The sequence below is a fragment of the Pinus tabuliformis genome, chromosome 9, assembly GCF_031772625.1.
Source record: "Pinus tabuliformis cultivar Carrire ecotype Pingquan chromosome 9, CPIR1, whole genome shotgun sequence".
Lineage (NCBI taxonomy): Eukaryota > Viridiplantae > Streptophyta > Pinopsida > Pinales > Pinaceae > Pinus > Pinus tabuliformis.
Genome location: NC_142307.1, coordinates 1,464,710,409 through 1,464,729,807, shown reverse-complemented (window position 1 = coordinate 1,464,729,807; position 19,399 = coordinate 1,464,710,409).

Genomic DNA, 19,399 nt, shown 5'->3' with positions numbered 1-19,399 from the left:
AATCAGGAATCTCACATATCTAGGTGGAAGAAAGCCCTCTATCGCTTGAAGCTAAACACTCCAGGCATAGTATGAGAGGATCGATAACTGTCTGATCAAGCTGAGATTCACTAGGAATGAATCGAATCCGAACCATCCAAAGGCTGTGGATGATAGACCTCTCTTACTAGCACCTTACGAGGACAACCTATGTAGACCATCTCACTTGCAAAAGTAAGAGGGAGTTGGATTCCGGATGTGAAATGATAAACTGCAAAACTGTGACTACCTCGAAGAAATTATACAGTAGTGATGTCGGACCAGACTTGGGAAAGTTCCTGGTGAACTTCCGTCTAAAAATATATTTTACAGTTAGCTCGGGGAGCTCATATTTGGTTGAGCCTCACTAGATTGGTTCCAAGAATCTTCTGAGATGTCTTCAGGGCACAATCACTCATGGATTGAGATACACTGCCGAAAATATGAAACTACATGATTATTCAAATGTTGAATGTCCAGACAGTGTGGAGGATCACTGGAGCACTTCTTAGTGCTATTTCTCTTTAGATTCTGCTTTGATATCATGGATGAGAAGGAAGTAGAATTTGGTTGTTGTAAGCACCGCCGAGACCGGATACATATCTACGAGTAGGAAGTTGCCTGGTTGGGGAAGCTCTTCAGTGAGCTGTTTGTACACATGATGAATACCACTGTGATTCTATGTAACAACCAGAGGTTGGATTCGATTATTGAGGAATCCTGTATTCGACGATTGCTCCAACAGATAGACATCAGATACTACCTTATCTGGGATATGCCAAGTCGATGAGCAAGGAGGCTCCATCGCATTAAGAGGATATACAGGTCGATACACTTTGTCAAAGCCCCGGGGAAGGATCAAATCTGTGATTTTCCCGAATGAATTGGAGTCTTCAAGAGACCCTTGTACAAGGGTCCTGCATGTTGCATACATGGAGCTCTAGGGGCTTGCAGTTCTTACTGGAGCAACATACGACCACAGGGTGACTCACCCTCACCTGGTGGTGCGCTCTAGGATAGGATGACTCACTATCCTATGGACAAGATGATTCGCTCTCTTGTGGGACAAGATGATTCACTCTCTTGTGGGACAGGATGATTCGATGTCCTGTGTAGCTAGATGATTAGTTCTCCTGTGAGGTCTAGATGATGTGTTTTCCATGACAATTGTAGCAAGATGATTAGTTCTCCTATGAGGACAGGATTGATTAAGTTCTCCTGTCAGGGCATCCTATCCATGTAGTATAGGACTCATGAGAAGTACCTCTCATCTGATCAATGAGCAGGGAAATGAGGATAGGGACCATAGTAGTACCAATGGATGCATTGTTGTATCTATCGTACTCGCTATGATAGGATGACCTTCATTGGTCTGGGATCAATGGAGTAGTCTAGGACCAGTGGTAGGAGTTGTACCCCCTATGACACTGACTTCGGTTCAGTTGAGACTAGTCTGGGACCAATGGTACATCTTCTGAGACTGACTTCGTGTCAGTGCAGGACTGGTCTAGGACCAGTGAGAGTGGTACATACTATGACACTGATTTTGGGTCAGTTGAGAATGGTCTGGGACCAGCGGTACACTCTCTGAGCCTGCGATACTGGTTTGGGACCAATGGTACATACTCTGAGACTAACTTCATATCAGTGCAGGACTGGTTTGGGACCACTGAGAGTGGTACATACTATGACATTGACTTTGGGTCAGTTGAGATTGGTCTGGGACCAGTTGTACACTCTCTGTGACTGTGATACTAGTTTGGGACTAGTGGTACATACTCTCAGACTGACTTTGTGTCAGTGCAAGATTGGTCTAGGACCAGTGAGAGTGGTACATATTATGACGCTGACTTCAGGTCAGTTGAGACTGGTCTGGGACCAGTGGTACACTCTCTGAACCTGCGATACTAGTCTAGGACCAGTGGTAGGAGTGGTACCCACTATGACGCTAACTTTGGGTCAGTTGAGACTAGTCTGGGACCAGTGGTACGCACTCTGAGACTAACTTCGGGTCAGTGGAGCTAGCAAAGCTAAGCTTAGTAGAGCAGAGCAAAGCTAGGAGAGCTGAGTAGAGCTAGCAGAGTTGAGCAGAGCAGAGCCAGTAGAGTTGAATAGAGTAGAGTAGAGCCAGCAAAGCTGAGCAGAGCAGAGTAGAGCCAGTAGAGTTGAGAAGAGTAGAGAAGAGCCAATAGAGCTATGTAGAGCTAAGAAGAGCTGTGGAGAGCAGTGCAGGGCACTGATGGCAGAGATAGTACAGTCAGACATATAGATCTGCAGATGGAGTTCTCCCTAGTTGAGAGGGAGTGTTAAATTGGCAACTAGGGCCAAACTCCATGTGGGTCATCTCATTTATGGCAGCTGATATTTTTATTGTATCCCTCTCATCGAGAGGTGTAGGATTGATCCAAATATCATCCAATTATAATAAGTATTTATGGAGATATGAATTTATGTCAATTATGTAATTATTATCAAGCCGACCAGCACTTGAGTAGGGTCAAAAGCCCAATAGACGTGTCTATTCATCACCTACATGTTAGTATATATAGAAGAGGATTTGAAGTCATTTGGCACTAACCTCAAGTGATCTCCTCTCCATGTCTTGGGTTTTCGGAGAAGGAGATACACTATGGATTACGCTAGCCTAATATGATGATGCTCTAATCGATAATGCAAGCAATGGAGATGATACGTGAAGGGTAGCCATAGTGGACTCAACACTGTAATGAAGGACCTTACCACTATGCATAGTCATGCAAACTTAACGCAGTCATGGCAGCAACAACGCTGGCAAATGAATACAAGCTGGGCATAGAGATTAATACGTAGGCATGGTTCATGGGGACAGTCATAGTCTATGGTGACACTCAACCCTAGCCACAGGTCAAGCCCTCATCGCAGCACAAGGAGAAATATACGTAGCACATAAGTATTGAACACAGTTAAGGCAGAAAGGTAAGGAACACATTGGAACGCAATCACATACATGTAAACATGGTCTTATACATGGAACGTAGTCATTGGAACGCATACATGTAAACACAACACAGTCATAATGATATATTGAATTCGTTGGACAGTCATGAAACGTTGGACAATCATGATACGTTGGGAAGTCTTGGTGATATACCACGCAGGTCATATGATATATAATGCAGTCATATGATATACCACACAGATATATAAATGCAGGCCCTAGATCTAGCAGCATGGTCAGACACAATATATACACTGGGGTGATACAAGTTATACGCTATGTAAAATGGGATTACGTGGAACTATAGCCTAGCTGCTTTTCTAGTCTGCAAGCCATAGAAAGCAGCTAAGGCTGATATGTATATGAACTCCATAATAAAGTAACAGAAGGACATTATGAGCAGCATGATGGGAAGCATTATGAGTAGCACAATGATCATGGGCAGCATGATAGATGAGATCATGGGTTGCATGGACAACGTGATGTATGGGCAGTAGAGTGATCATGATGCAGCATGATGGTGCTACACAAAATGGATAGAAGCCGTCACCTAGGAGAATCAGTTGAAGCAGAATGTCTTCAACTGATCTCATGTATCATCATTATAGGAGATGATCTATGCTCAGATCTAGATAATTCAAAGTGTTGATTTCTGATGTATATGTACTATCTCTCTCACTTTCTCTGCTGAACTTTGAAGAACATAAAAGAAGAATTGATCAAGGGTTTCTCCACACATTGTGGGGTTTATCCTTGGCTAGTGCCACATCGTGTGTCCTCTTGTCTTGGCTTGTCTTTTGCGATTTATATTTATGTTCTATCTGCAGTTTACTTTATGCTGATGTGATTTCTAATATGGAAAAGAAATTAAATAAATTTCTCTAGCATAGAACATAACTAAAACTAACAGTATAGTATTTAAACAAGGCAATGGTCTCATTTGTAAAATTGCATTTTGAGTTTCATGTAAGCATATAACATGCAAGAAAAATCATTGCACTGAAGTTTAGCTCACTGTGCAAACCTCTTCACATTGGACCTCTTTCTGCACAACAATCTCTTCAGAATTGACACTTTTAAAAATAACTTTTACTTATTGTAGTTATGCAAAATTATCTCAAGGTTTTATTGTGTACACTTTGGAACCACCTACGCACAACTTTTTCCATACAACTAATGTTGTAATTAATAATTCCTTGTGTTACACAAGACATGCACACACATGTTCATGTACACGTAAGTTTGGTTGTACATATATTTTTGTATTCAGTAATGCCATTGGATTTTTCCAAACAACTACTAAAAATTAAAAAAGAGACTCGAATTTTTACTCTTTTAACAACGCTTGCACAAAGCTTTCCGCACATCCATTTGGCTGCCAGAAAAGCATATTATTGCATGCACTTTTAATTATGCTGTGTCAAATGAACGAAATAGAAATGAGATAACTCCTAAATAACTCTGTAATCAATAATAATTAAAATGCATTTATGTTTACTCTGTTCTAATACTCAAACCTTTTTCCAGTTATTTCAATAATTCTGAGATTATCTTTTACATGTGAAGTTGTATATATTGCATCTGTTGTGACTAGCATTTGAATCTGAATACAATTCACTACGTTGATAACTATTGAGGGTTGTTGGGCTAGAAAGTGTTATTATTTTTTTGCAGTCATATTTATTTATGAATGCATGTATAAAAGCGAAAATGGTACACAATAGTGCTTCATTGTATGCAATTTTCATTCTACTAGAAATAGGATAAGGGTATTCATAATGTAGGGGAATTTTCCTGGAGCGAAATCTATACATAACAACATATGATCATAATAATAAACAATAATAATTATGCATTGAACTATGAGATCTATGTTTCCAAAGCTTTGTTAAAAGGTTCATATTTTCCTTTAGTAATGGTCAACTGCAAACTAGTGTTTGTAAGTAATTTTATTATAGACATATACAACTTTTTTTCTTAAAGAAAATAAGTTTTTAAATAAGACCTATTGAACATAGAAACATATTTTATTGTGGGAATCACGTTTTGTGTGAAACCCATACTAAAACATATGTTGCAAGTCATAAAATTTACAATAGTCAATTTTAAATAAGTATTTGTTAAATGTTACTTGATATAGAACTAGTTGTGTGAAAGTGGTTGTGCATGTATGGAGGCTTTGCTAGGGCCAAATGCATCTATCGAATTAAGTATTTATATAACTAATGCTATATATAGAAACCTCTTTCATTGTGAGCTTTATTAATAAAATGACATTATTTAATAATAAATTTTACCAATTGCAAAAAAAAATAAATAATAATAATGTTATAGCTGAAGTTTTGTTGGTAATTGTAATCAATGCGGGAGGCATATAATACATATGGAAAAGAGGTGAAATTCAAAATATGTTTTATGTAGAAGTGAAAGAAATGTGAGAAAGAAGAAATAAAAAAAAATGTTTTCATTGTACGAAGTGTGGTTTCACCATTTTTGTAGACGGTATAATGACATTAATGATTCGGTACCCTTTTGGTGAAATGGACGGATCAACACGTAATCATGAACATAAATATTATTACCTACATTGACATCAATACAGTAGTGAATGAGATTGTTCATAGCTCGTAAGTGAGTTGTCATTAATAGAAAATATTAGCATTTGATTTATTTCATACATGGAGTAACTGATTTCTTAATTTTGAGATTTGTTTTTTAAATTATTTGTGTTATTTCTTGGCAACGTGTGCCTCGCAATTGTTATTTATTTGTAAAACACATTTCACATGTATAATAGTAACATGTATTGGAAATGGAAAAAGGAAGAGAACTTAGAACTATCAACAATTACTCTGGTAGTGAAAAATCTTCCATTTTGACAACTGTAATCCGATTTTCAAAAAATTTATGCCCGGTTTTCTAAAAATTATGTCAAAATTTCGACCATTTACTAGCTAGAATTGTGGTGGATTTTGACTATGCAAATTATTTCCATGATTTGCCATAAATTTCTATTTATGATGAGTAGGAAAGGGAAGTGTATTTCATTGATAAAAAGATTTGTTTAGTGAAGTGCGGAAAAATGTCATTGTCCGTAAGAATCTTTCAATATTTCATTTTACGGTTGTTTGTAGCATGTACTAAAAGCTTTTACTGCTAATGTTTTATTATTAGAGCATAAAACGAAGTTTCAAATCATGTGTTTGAATACAAATAAAAAAGGTTATCATAAAATTGATACGATAAAATAGTTCTAAATGTAAAATAGTTCTTATAGGTCAATTTGTGTACAAGGAACTATATAACACAGAGAGTTATTTCTCTATATGCAAAAAGTATGTGTCATAAACATAATTAATTAATTATTCCACCAAATGAAATATATGCAGGCCTAAAGACACTATGCTTGAATTCTATTATTAAGAGATATATTTCTAAGATTCATCCATTTCCAACACCATTGATACCACTATTAAAGATTTTTTTATATGATATGAGTTTGTGTAGAGTTTTCACTATGCACTAGAAACTTGGTCTACAGAATGAGAATGAGAACTTTATACAAGAAATTAAAAAGCCAGAAATAGAAAACAAAACTCAGTAGTATTAGAACAATAATATCGAGAGTTATTTCACCTTGGCCAAAAAGGGTGTGTCACAAGCATAACTAATTAAGAAAGGGTGTGTCATAAAAATAGTTAATTACTACATGAAATGAGATTTGTGGAGGTATAAAAACATTGTACAAATATTATATTATTGAAATATATATGTATAAGATGCCAAAACATTTCCAAATGTTCAATTTCGTTTAAAGCAACAACATAGAAGTGTATGTAATAGAAAAGTTGAAAGCATTTTTTTTCAAAGTTAAACACCATTATAGTCAAAATAAAATGTCAATGAATATAATGATATGTCATATTCGTAGGAAATCATAGTCAAAACTAGACTTAAAATGTAAAATTATTTAATAGAATCATAATTGTGCAAAGAAAATTGTAAAGTAGATGGATTCGTTGTAGTGGGAATGGGTATTATTCTTACTTGAATGAAATTTGTAGCCACAAAGAAACAATATGTAGCATTTATTATGATCTGCAAACTCATTGGAGGAACATGTCCACCTTTTTTTAATGTAGTCCCCTATGGGGGAAACTATAACTTCCATTTTCATGTTTTTAGTGAAAATCTCTTTCTCAATTTCACTAGCTTATTCTTGCACCTCAGCAACCCACTTGGCGTTCTTCTGATTGACCTTGGAAAATTAATTAACTATGTATCAATAGGTTCTTTAGTAAAATCAGTGATGCTATCAACTTTTCCTGCCATTTTCTATTTTTGCTCCTCCAATTCAGTTTTTAGCTTGTCGTTTCAAATGAACTTAGAATCATGCAACATACATGGACCAACTAAGAATTTTATAATATTCATTTCCATGAGAAAAGAATTACTTCTCCTTTTGCATAGATCACTACAGGAATATTTGATATTCTCAAGTGTAGTGACCCTTTCTGCCTATCCATCTTCCAATTTCTTCACTAGTTCAGTATCTCGTAGTTGTTGATTTTGCTTTTTGAAATCAAAGAGTATTTCTAGCCTCCACTTAAAAGTAGTTAATTCATTGGAAACTAATTTCTTGTCTTATGTAATATTAATGTTAACCAAGTTCATAAATATCGTCAGTTTTTATCGCAAGCACGTTAAATCAAAAAAAAAATCCATACATCATCAATAATTTCTAATATTTGGAATTTGTTGTCGAGGATATATGCCTTCATTACATTAAGAAGATTCACAACCTTGTTAAATGATTGCAGTAGTGCAGTACTAAAACTTGGTAATCAATTCAGTAAGAGAGGAACTAGATTTGCAATGTGTAGTAGCTTTTTAATTTCTTTTTGAGAATTTGATTTTTTGCAGACATGTTGATAAAAATTTGAGTAATTTCTTCATTGGCATATTGTTATAATGCCATGATCCTGTTGATGGTGCTAGACCCGCCAACAATCAAGGGATCTCCTTGATATGAAGTCCCAACTAGAGCTCACACCATTTGGAATAGGAGATCCCCTGGTGGGTGGTAATGTTATGCGTTGACCACGAAAATGTGTAGAGGGAAGTATGATAACTTTGGGTAAGAGAAAGTGTATGAACTTGTGGAGAGTCAAGTGTGATGCATGAAGGTTCCAACAAACAAAGGGAAAAGGAAGTGCACCCCTTGGAAGCCTGTAATAGTATGCAGCTTGAAAGGAACACACAAGCGAAATGACATCACAAGCTAAGATGCAGAATAATCCACAAGTTAAAGTGATGAGTTAATCCAACAACATGCATTCAACAAGATTCATACAAATTCAAACAAAATAGTTCATAATGATATGCATAAGTTAAATAACATACATTGCCAATAAAACAAGAATAGTCCTACTATATTAAAAACATATGCATGAAACCATGTTGGCTTTGATTTTATTATTATAAGTGAAAGTTCCATTCATACATATGCCAATGACGACCACTAGCCCCAATAGTGGAACATTACAGTCAAGAACACCTGCTCCTCCAAAGAAGTATACTTTCTCTATGCTATGGAGAATCCAAGGCTCTTCACAATACTCCCAAGCTCTTTCTAAGCCTAAGGCTATCCAAAAACATGGCTTCAAAAAGCATGTTACATGAGTTATGAGGTTCTATTTATAGCAAGAAGGGGTGACTCTTCAAATATCCTTTGTGACCTTTGGACTACCCTCATGAATCTTTAACTTATTTACAAAATAACACTTTACATTATAGGATGACTCTTCATATTCCACTAATGGCACTTGGAATTTCACTTACAACATAATTACAAATAATATTAAATTTTACACTCATACCCATATAGGACAAAATAGGGTAAAGACAACATGACAGCCTAAAGGGAAAATTCATTATCATTCTTAAGTTTGGGAACACTCTAGCTTGACATCTCCCACTTGATTCATCTCGGTCATGTATCGATGCCAAGCTTGGTATTGTGCAATGACATCCCCAAATTGCTTGATGGTGTCAGGCTTGGAGTGGAATCTAGCCTCCATAGCATCTAAATGGAGCCAGTCTTAACTTCTTTCTCAAATAGGAGAAACATGGTTATGATGTGGATGAGACCACCAACGTAGTTCTATGCGTTCTATCTATTCAGCTCTAAATCCTCCATGGTGGAAACTTGTCTCGGCTGCTCTAAGTACTCTTCAATCTCCTTCCTAACTTGGTGTTTTCACTTAGCTTGGGTGAGTGAAATAATTGATGGGATCTTGGCGGTTCTCACCATGAAATATGAACTATTGTAAAACCATACATGTGAGGCCTAAATGTTTACCATGAGCGAGGCAAGCTGCTTGTCGTTCTAAATAAACGTTTGAACTCTTGCTTTCTCTAGCTATACCCATGGCTTAGTCTTCTTTTCTAAAGTAAGAAGTGCCTCTTTGTATCGTGTTGTCCATTCTTGCATGATGGTGATGGAATTTTTCACATTTGTAAGAGTCTTAAAAAAATCCTTGCATTGTTACTACAAGTTATGCAAGTGGACAATTGCCTTATGTATGGTCATCAGGTCCTCATAGAGGTCCCACATGGTCTCTCCAAGTGTTGATACTTCACCAAGTATGAATGCTCTCATTTCCCCCAAGTAGACCTGTGCAAGGCTGTGTTTTGTGCTTCTGCATAGAGCTATTCTATCTCTTGCTAGGAAACCTATAGATTTTGTATCAATTTCTTACTCTAGGCCATCAAATAATGAATGTTTGACATTGTTGGACCCATGAAGGCCAAGTTGCTTTTGAAAATGGCTTTTGGATTCCTGCTAGTGTCTACCACGATCACCCTTTCTCTAATGAATGGATGTGAAGCATGACCATCCCAAAAGTTCTCTCTCCATTCTTATACAATCCTCATCTGAAGTTCAATATATGAAAGATTGTACACATCCATTGTTGAATCATTATCATGAGGAACTATGCCCCCTTCCTTTCTCGGGGCTAAATCTATGGTTAAAGGTGGTGTAGACTTAATCATGACCAATTGTGGAATAGGCATCAGGTAACCATCTTCATCCTACAGTTCTGGCTTCAAACCCATGTCTGCAAATTCAATCAAGTCTTCAATTTGGTAAGAAAGCTCCCAATCCTACATTTGTTTTCTCTTCCCCTCTGCTGCTGGTTGGTTATGTCCTTGCTCTTCAAATTTAATCGACGTTGTTTCTCCTAATGTTTTTCCTTGCATTTCTTCTTCTTCCTGCTTCTGCTTCTCCTCTTGTTCTTTCCTCCTTTGTTCTCTTTCTTCCCTCAGTTCTTGTTATGCTTTTTGTTCTCTCAGTTCTGCTTCTTACAAGCTCTATTTTCTTTTTTCCTCTTCTCCATTATCTGCATCCTTTGCTTCCTTTTGCTTCTGCTGCCAAATTTAATTGCATGAAGATTGGATCCGATTTCATCTTGCATCTTTTCTCACTCTTTGTATTGTCAACAACCTTTCTCTTTCCCTTATCTTGTACCATGTTTCTCCCTTCTGCTAATGTCTTGGTCATGCTTCCATGTTCTTTTTGCTTGTTTTTTTATAAATAGTTGAGTGTCCACATATACTGGAAAGTTAACTGGTGCTTGCTCAACTACTTCCCCGATACTTCTTTTAGTGGTCTTTATTGAACAAGCTCTCTTTGATGCCATGATAACAATGAATATTGGAGAGAGGTGCTTCACAAGTGTGGTACCTGTGGGATAAAAAGGACACTCATGGCAAGAAAAAATTAGCTTTAGCAAATTTACCTTCAAAGCATGATCAAGTAGCACAATAGGAATCTAATGGGAATGGTTGAGCATTTTTCATTGGAAAGAGGGACTAGTAGCCTGTGGGAACTGCACACTGTGTAGTCCCAGCAGTTAGGCATGAAGCTTGTGGCTTGAGTCTTTGTAATGCGTAGTCACAACCTGGGAAGAGACTAGGAGAGACTACACCTTGCATAGTCTCACTGGCCAAGGAGATAGGCTGACCCTTGGATATGTGTAGTACATAGTTGAGGCCATCCTGTACTACACATTGTGCAGTTCCAAAGACCAAGAGTAGGTCTTGAGCCTTATAATTGCGCAGTGCCCAGCTAGGCAAGGAAAAATCCGGCTAACAGAAGTACATATCTGCCCAATGGAAGTGTGAAAAATGAGAAGAAGTTAATGATGATGTGAGATTGAGTGAAAAAACTAACCAGGTGTAAGCGAATCAATGTGAATCAAGTGCAAAAACTAATTAAAAAGAAGGAAAATCAAGTGTGTGAGGAGAGTCATCGTGATGGCGACTGTCAATTTAAAAATAGGAAAACTGATGCGACACTTTTGAAAGGAAAGAGATAACTTGAAAGAACACTTCTACAAGCTAAAATAAGTTGAAACTCCACAAGACATGAAGAGGAACAAGAAAAACAACACTCAATAAAGTGAATGACAAAAAGCGACAAAAAAGGTGGAAAAATCTGATAAAAGAAAAACTCACCGAGAAAAGCTACGATGATCCACTAAATGATCCTTGATCTCTTCGACAATGTTAGGGATCCAAAAGAGAGTGGTAAAATGAAATCTAGAGGCATCAATTAACTATATTTGAGCAAATGAGGTTTTATGACGTGCATGCAAAAGATCAAGGAAAAAAATGACACTTGACGAAAACTTCTAAAAATAGAAATGTGCCACCTTCAGGAAACTAATAATAGATCCATACTTCCAACTATTCTCTTTTACCTTTCACTTTCTTTCTTTTATAGGGGAGAACTTTCCATGCACATTGTTGCACAAGTCTGCTAGGTTTTTTGGAACTAGGAAACTTTTCGGTTCAGTGTGCACTGTACAATGAGGGTTGAATAGTTTCTAAGCTCAGTGTTTGGCTTCCTTCCGTGACTCTGTAGTTTCTGAGCTCAAGGCTGACTTCTAGTCTAAACTATACAATTCCAATCATCAAGGCTGACTAGCTTCAAGGATTGTGAAATTTTTGGTGGCAAGCCCAAAACTGCTATGTGACCAAGTTGGGAGATCATCTCGTGACTTAGAAGAATCAGCTAAGTGAGATAACACGAGTGAAAATGAATACATAATTCTCATTCGAAGCATGAACAACTAGATCAGTGCAAGATGAGTTGTTGTATATTAAGAAGGGAGGCTCTAAAATCAAAGCATAGGAAAATTTTTGGAGGTGGGTTGTAGTTGTTACAACATTAGCGACACAGTGGTAGAACTCCATCTCTCTGTATGGACCTATTGAAGCCCCGAAAATCAGGTCTACAATAAGGAGGATACCCACTCAGTCCAGACCTTGGTTAGCAGCTCCTTTTCTATTTGGTATAGTGGGTCCGACTGGGGATATGAGACTAGTTTCCCAATTTATGTGTGTGTGTGTGAAGAATTATTATTTCCCTTCTAAAAGTTCCTAAGTGAAATGTTTTAATTCTAACTATAATGTAATACCATGCAAATTGTATTCTAATAAGCAGAAATATCTAAGTCTACACTAACCTGGGGTGTAATCCTTCTATTATGCGATCTAAAATGATTTCAGATAACAATTGGTAATAAAGATCATTCAATTGTTATGAGAAAAAAATTCAATAAAGATGAACCACTTCGTATAAAAAGTTAGAAGAAACAATTGTGAAAGGTATATCTCATAATAAGCTACTCATACACTAAGCATAAATAAATAGCTATCACCGTACAAATGTGCCAAAAGATAACTCAGACATTCACGCATCAATATATAAACAACTGAACATGAATATCACTTTTAATAGAAAGGCAGAAATAGTTAAGAGATAGAAGTACCATTTATAACTAATTCTACTCCTGAGCTTCAAGCGATAATGATTTATATCTTCTTAATCCAAAATCCAATAAGAATACAGAAGTGCAACATTAGTAGTAGATATTAAATGCAGATATCAATAAATCCTGTTCCATTCATTCATCAAAACCTCCTCAGAGGGTGCAAAAGTGCATGTTCTAGGGATACGTTTTTGATAAATTTCAAGACCCTTCTCTAAATGCATGAGAAGGGTTTAAATACTACTAACTAAATCCAAAAATAACTTATTACAAAAATGTAGGATGCGGTTTAAATGACTGTCTTCATTTCAGGCAAAAATAAAGCAAAAATAAAACTAAAACTGAATCTAGAATTAAAACTACTAACTAATTATTTATGTATCTGCTCCTTGAAATCGCACGCATTCAGCATTTGCTTGAGAAGAGTCAGCTGGAAAACTTCCGATTTTAGTTGTGCTGTGAAAACAGAATATGCAAGAGCTTGCGCCATCTCCTCGACAGAATTGATAATACACTTGAGAGTCATGCACTGGCTATGTGGTTTTACCAAGTATGCCTAGTAAGAACCCCAATTCAACTTGGTTAATCTTCAGATTGATTCTGCCTTTTCTTGAGCCTTCTATCTCGAGCCTGTTTGTAGTTGTTGTACTTAAATACATACCATTTTGAAGATATTTCTGACAAATACCACTGGTTTTAGGATTCAAGTTTTACTTTTTATCTCTAACGTTGCTTTCTTACAAATTTCTGGGCTCACAAGTGACTAGGAAATTAGAGGTTTTCCCTTTCAAGAAGTTTTTCCCAGCGAGGCGCTAATCGCACATCGGAAACTGCCTCCGTTTCTTGATCCGGGCTTCCTTGGTGCGTTTTTCACCTTTTGCGCGTTTTCTTTTAGTGGATATAAAGCTCAAATTTTGTAAAAATAATGATTTCGTAAGCTCTTGACCCTGAGTTTTAAACTGTCTATTTCTGATATCAACGTTGTCCAGTATCCATTTAATCATGTCCGTGTATGGAAGAATTTTGGGCCTCGCCACTATCCTGCATAAGAACGAACAAGCTAACTCTGTAATGGATGCCTCAGAAGAACTATGTGAGCCTGCAGTAGCCTCAACCTCCATCACTTTAGGATTCTCTTCCTTAAGTAGACTATACATGCCTTCCCAAGTAGCAATACCAGTGTCTCTGTTACAGGTAGTGTCTGTATACAAGGGCGCCATTTCCTTCTCGTCAGAGCTCGGGGCTTTGCTTTTCTTTCCCATACTATCCTGTGTACTACTTTGTATATTTCCCTGTTCTCCATTCCTGTAATTTACAAGTGAAGTGAGAGTCATGATAAGGAAAAGGTGACGGGAATGTTTTAAATGCCGAAGACATATAAAATATACCACCTTATGTGAAATGGCTCCTTGATAAGAGCAAAACCATATTCCATTAATGACTAGCAAGTAACTCATTAATTAGCATTAAAGTGCATAACCAGGTCTCAGTTTATGGAAAATACTTTTTCGAACCACGAGCTCGAAAGATATGCGATGAAGCGATTTTGCGATTTGCTTCGCAATATCACAGAACACAACATCACAATATCACTCTATCGCTTTATCGCTTGGTCGCTATATCGCAATGTCGCTTTGCCACTCTATCGCAAAATCACAATATTGCAATATCGTAGGAGTGTGGCATATGACAATTTTTGTTAATCTGTTTTCTGTGAAATTCGATTTGCGATATGCGCCATCGCATATCAGCAGTTTGAGGATTTTCAGCGTAAGTGATTTTTTGAGGCATGCGATGTGATAAATGTTTTCTTAATGTGTAGTTTCGCATCGCGATCTCGTAATCTTAGAATTCAGCTTGCAAGGAGGTATTCATTATCTGTTTGCGATGCGATATTTCCTAAGGAATAATTCTACTTTATCATAAAACTTAGGCTTTTTTTATTTTTCAAGCGTATTTTCCTAAGTTTATGATGGTAAGTTTTATTAAAAAGGAAATACAAGCACTAATTAATTTTTAAATTTTTGACTAAGGGTCCTCACTTATTTAGTATTAAGAATAACACTAAATAAGAAGGGGGGTTGTTGTTGGCCACAACAATTTGCGATTCACTTGGAAGAACCAGTTATCTCTGCTTTTCTTTTGAATTTTCTAAACTTCCAAAACAGAAAATTTTCCAGAAAATTAAAGTTTATTATAGAAAGACAAAGTACATCATCCTTTTACCTATCAATGATATTTTGTTTATTCTATTTTCAACTTTGATTATTTACTCCCTCAAGCTAGTCATTTTATCTACATCAGTCATTACTTGGTTTATAAAGATAAAAACAAAGCATTCTCTGTAAACCAGTTTTGAATATGCTCATTTGTCGTTGGTAAAGCCTCTGCTGCCAGCAGGCGTTTATAACCTCGACAGGGTTACCTGTTACCTAGCAATGATCTTGTATCCTACTTAGAGAAATTTACAATTTTCAAAGAGAAATCCATATCGACACTTATTGCTTTCATTTTCTTTTTACCCTTAAAGAACAATTTCTTGGTTTGGTAGCCAATTTATGACACAGTCATTCACTTGATTTATAGCTTTGCTGAACAAGCTGGCTCGTGATGAGATTTTTTGTCTTTTGATTGCAACAATCTTGAGACATTGCCCTGTTGTGGTATGCAGTATTGGCAAAGTCAGCAAGCTATAATATCTATGATCATGATAAGTCGGCTCGTGATGAGACCTCTTACTCTTTAAGTTAAAGTGTATCTTTGGATCATTCTCTGAACATTGTAGTTTCCTAGGTGGGGAAGAAGTCATTGTTTGCTTAAGACAGCTCTGGACAACAATGGTAGAGTTTTTGGAAAGATCTTTTCTACAGAGAATCTTCTTTTTTGTTATTGATACCTTTCATTGGACTGATACAAAATAATTTCCCACTAAAGGTTGCTTTTTATCGAAATTTACAAAGTCGAAACTAGTATCATTTCTAGGCCTAGAGTTTTTAACTGTATCTTTCAGTAATAACGATCAATTTTCTAAAAGAATTCTATTTATACAAGTAAAAAAAAACAAAATCTAAAAGAGAATTTGTGTCTTTTTCGTGAATTCCTAATGTAACCATTTACAACTGGTTTTATTATGAAAGTAAAACAACTACTCTACAAAATAGAAGAATGATCTCCTATGGAAAATATTTTTTGAGGATCTGTCCGTTAATAGGTAAAGATTCTCTTTTTCCTGTTAAATCTTGTAACATAAAATTAGACGTACATATGACTTCTATGATTTGAAAAGGACCAAGCCACATTCGTTGAAATTTTTTATGTTTCCCTTTTTATTCATGAGCCTTGTCCCATTTTAGAACTAAATCTCCCATCTGAAAATCTTTTCTTGATATCATGTTTGAATCAAAAGAAGCTTTTACTAAGGCTTGATGATGAGCATGAGTTATCTTGGCTTGTTCTCGTTTTTCTTCTAACTTAATTATTTCCATCTGCCTTGATTGTAAGGAAGAAGTTGGGGCTTCATCAATATATTGAACCAAGGCTAAAGAGGGAATTGCCAAATGAGTTGGAAGAACCACTTCCTTCCCATAAACTAAATTAAAGGGAGAAGTTCCAATAGAGGCTTTCTGCATTATTTTATCTGCCCACAAAGCATATATTAAAGATTTGTGCCAATTTTTAAGATTTTGGTCAATGGTTCACTTAATAATTCTTATTAAGTTTTTATTTGTAGATTCAGCTAACCCATTCCCTTGTGGGTAATAATTGGCAGAGTATTTAAGCTTAAAACACCTTTTGAGTGCAAATTCAGTCATCGCATTACCAGAAGAATATGATGCATTATCAAACATTAAAGTAGAAGGCAATCCAAACCTGGTGATTATGAATTGATCAATGAACTCGATGATATGTTCAGCATTAGTAGTCTTGAGTGGAACTTCTTCTACCCATTTAGTAAAGTAATATGTCACTATAACGATATATCTATGTTGTTTAGAAGAGTGAGAAACGATCTGATCTATTATGTCCAGTCACCACTAATCGAAAGGCTGCTCAATGTTAACTGGTTGTAGTGGCAAGGATGGTTTCTTTTGTCTCCCAGCAGCAGTTTGACAGTCTTGACATTTCCTCATGTAGTTATGTGAGCCTTTGAATAATGTGGGCCAGTAATAGCCTGCGCATAAGATTTTATGAGCCGTAGCATTTCCAACATAGTGTCTACCTGTTGTCCCATCGTGGAGTTCCTGCAAGACTTTTTCAGCTTCAGATTTCTCAAGACATCTAAGGAGAATAGAATCATAATTTATTCTAAAAAGAACATCGTTCACTAGCTGATATTGTTTGGATTTCAACCTTAGAGATCTTTTCTTGGTATGATCAAGGTTTGAAGGAGCATATCCATTCTTTAGATAATAAATGATATCGTCATATAATGACTCAACATCATTTAGGCTTACCTTGTACATTTGTATCTCTGCAGATGGAATTTCGGACATAAGCGATGCTCCGGCCAGCATTTTACAAAAGCCTTGACCTTTTACAATACTTGCTGGTTTGATTTCTACATCATATTCCTGTAAGGCAGTAACCCAATTGGCTCTTCTCTCACCCACATCTTTTTGTACTAGAAGATTTCTTACCGCTGGAAACAGTACTATGTTTTTGTATGTGTTTTGAGTAAAAAAGGTTTGAAATATTTAATTGATTTGAAAACAACATAAGCTTGTTTCTCCACATCTGAATAATTTAAATCAACGCCTTGTAAATTGGAACTGAAAAAAGCAATTGGGGCTTCTACCTTTTCTTGATTTGCTTGAGTGAGTATCGCAACATATGATCTATTAGAGGCAAATGTATATAGAATAAAAGGATCGGAAAAATTTGGAGTTGCTAAAGATGGAGCATTAACAATTGCTTGTTTGATCAGATTCACTGCCTCATGTTCATCTTGGCCCCATTTAAAGTTTGAGTTCTTTTTAATCATTTCTTGTAAAGGAGACACAATTATTGAAAAACCTGGAACAAATCTCTTTACAAAGTTAATCTGGCCAAGAAAAGATTGCATGGCTTTCTTGTTGTGAGGTAGGGGTACTACGAAAATCTCCTTGATTCTGTCAGGATCAATGTGAATTCCATATTTTGACACTATGAATCCGAGAAGTTTTCCTTCACTTAATGTGAAAAAGGATCTTTTCTGGTTAAGTGAAATTCCATACCTTTGACAACACTGGAAGATTTGTTTTAAATCTATAAGATGATTGTTTCGTTTCTTGGAATATATAGTTATATCATCCAAATAGATTACCAATGATTTATTAACTGACCCCTTGAATGCGATGTCCATGGCTCTCTGAAATGTGGCACCAGCATTAATCAGACCAAATGGCATCTTTTGATATGCGTATGTTCCCCATTTAGTTCTGAATGTGGTCTTTAATTGATCATCGGGATGTACCAATACTTGATTGTATCCTGAGAATCCATCCAAGAATGACATCAATTCTGATCCCGTGACTGCCTGCAGTATTTGTTCCATGGGAGGCAAAGGAAAATTATCCTTTTGGCAGGCTTTGTTAAGGTTTCGAAAGTCAATGCAGATTCTAATGTCTCCATTTTTCTTTCTAACAGGGACCATATTGGAAATCCATTTGGAATGTCGAACGGGAAAAATTATTTTGGCTTTCAATAACTTATTGCGTTCAGATTTGATCTGGTTTTCTAGATTTGGATGGATCTTTCTCAACTTTTGTTGGATAGTTTTTTCGTCGTCTATCATTGGAATAGTATGTTGGTTGATGGAGGTGTCGTACGTTTTGAGTTCATCGTAATTCCAAGCAATGACACTTTTGTATTGTCTCAAGAGACGAATATACGCTAATTTTTCTTCAGGAGCTAGACCAAGGCCTAGATTGATATTCTGTGGCTTGGTATCAGTTCCTAGATTTACTAATTCATAGCTCAAAGTTGAACTTTGGAGTTTTGAATTGGTAGATCTTTTATACCGATCTTTCAAATCATAAAGGTCTTCTAACTTGACTACTGACTTAGGCATGGCATTGTTAGAGCTATCTTGTTGCAATTGTCGGTCATGTTGGTCTTCGTCAATTATTTGATTGGTGTAAGATCCTTCAGATGTGAGGAAACTCATGATATCAGGATTGTTGTTGAAAATCGTCCAATTGATAATGCTATCAGGAATAGATGGTCTAAAAATTAATTCAATTGAAAGTCGGTCAGGGCTAAAATCTTCTGAAGGAATGAGCTTGGAAGCTACGTTAGCTAAGAGGTCTGCGCTAGCATTGTGGAGTTTGGGAATTGATGAAATATTAAACGCTATAAAGTGTTCAGTCAGATCTTGAACTAAAGATTGGTAATGTTTTAAATGACCTGATAAACAATGTAGAGTATTACATACATGTCTGATTACAATTTCAAAATCTCCGAAAACTTGAAGGTATTTGACGTCTAATCCGATTGCTTTGTATAACCCTTGGACTAAATCCTCGTATTCTGTGATATTGTTGGTGCAATCAAATTCGAGTTTGAAAGTTAGAATAGTTTTATCTCC